The sequence below is a fragment of the Solanum tuberosum genome, unplaced genomic scaffold (genome assembly GCF_000226075.1).
Source record: "Solanum tuberosum cultivar DM 1-3 516 R44 unplaced genomic scaffold, SolTub_3.0 scf00236, whole genome shotgun sequence".
Lineage (NCBI taxonomy): Eukaryota > Viridiplantae > Streptophyta > Magnoliopsida > Solanales > Solanaceae > Solanum > Solanum tuberosum.
The window spans coordinates 1,011,323-1,011,901 of record NW_006239160.1 but is presented as its reverse complement, the minus strand read 5'-3'; positions in this window follow the sequence as shown (position 1 = coordinate 1,011,901).

Below are 579 nucleotides of genomic sequence, written 5' to 3'. Positions count from 1 at the left end.
TTTTAAGTACAACAATATGTAATAGCTATTAGAAATGTATCATAGATAATATACTTTCAGGCATAGCAAAATTTTAGAATATTGAAATCAAAACAATACATTAACGAATCTTTAAACTATTGAAAGCATTCAAACTTTATACTAATATGATCATCTCTCTTGATGAATCTTTCAACATAATTAAACTTCCTTCTTCACTTTAATGATCTTGTACTAAATTAATGTGAACATCTCTCTATAATGAATCTTTGAAGAATATATCTTTGATATCTTTATCAAAGTGAAGAACATATCATGTCTGATGTCACTATCTTTTCTATGATTTCTTATGGAAAAGATGAAGAAGATTATTATTTTTTTAAAAAGAGAAAAAAACTACACTATTAGAAAGAAAGAATGAGAAAAAAACTACACTAATAGAAAGAAAGAATGAGAAAAATGAAGAATGAATGTTCAATATCTCCATGGATGATTGTAATTTATAGATTTGATAATCCATAAGAATAAGTTGAAGAGACATGTTATTTAAGTAGAGAATATGAATAGATGGAGGTTTTTGTAACTCATTAGATTAAATTA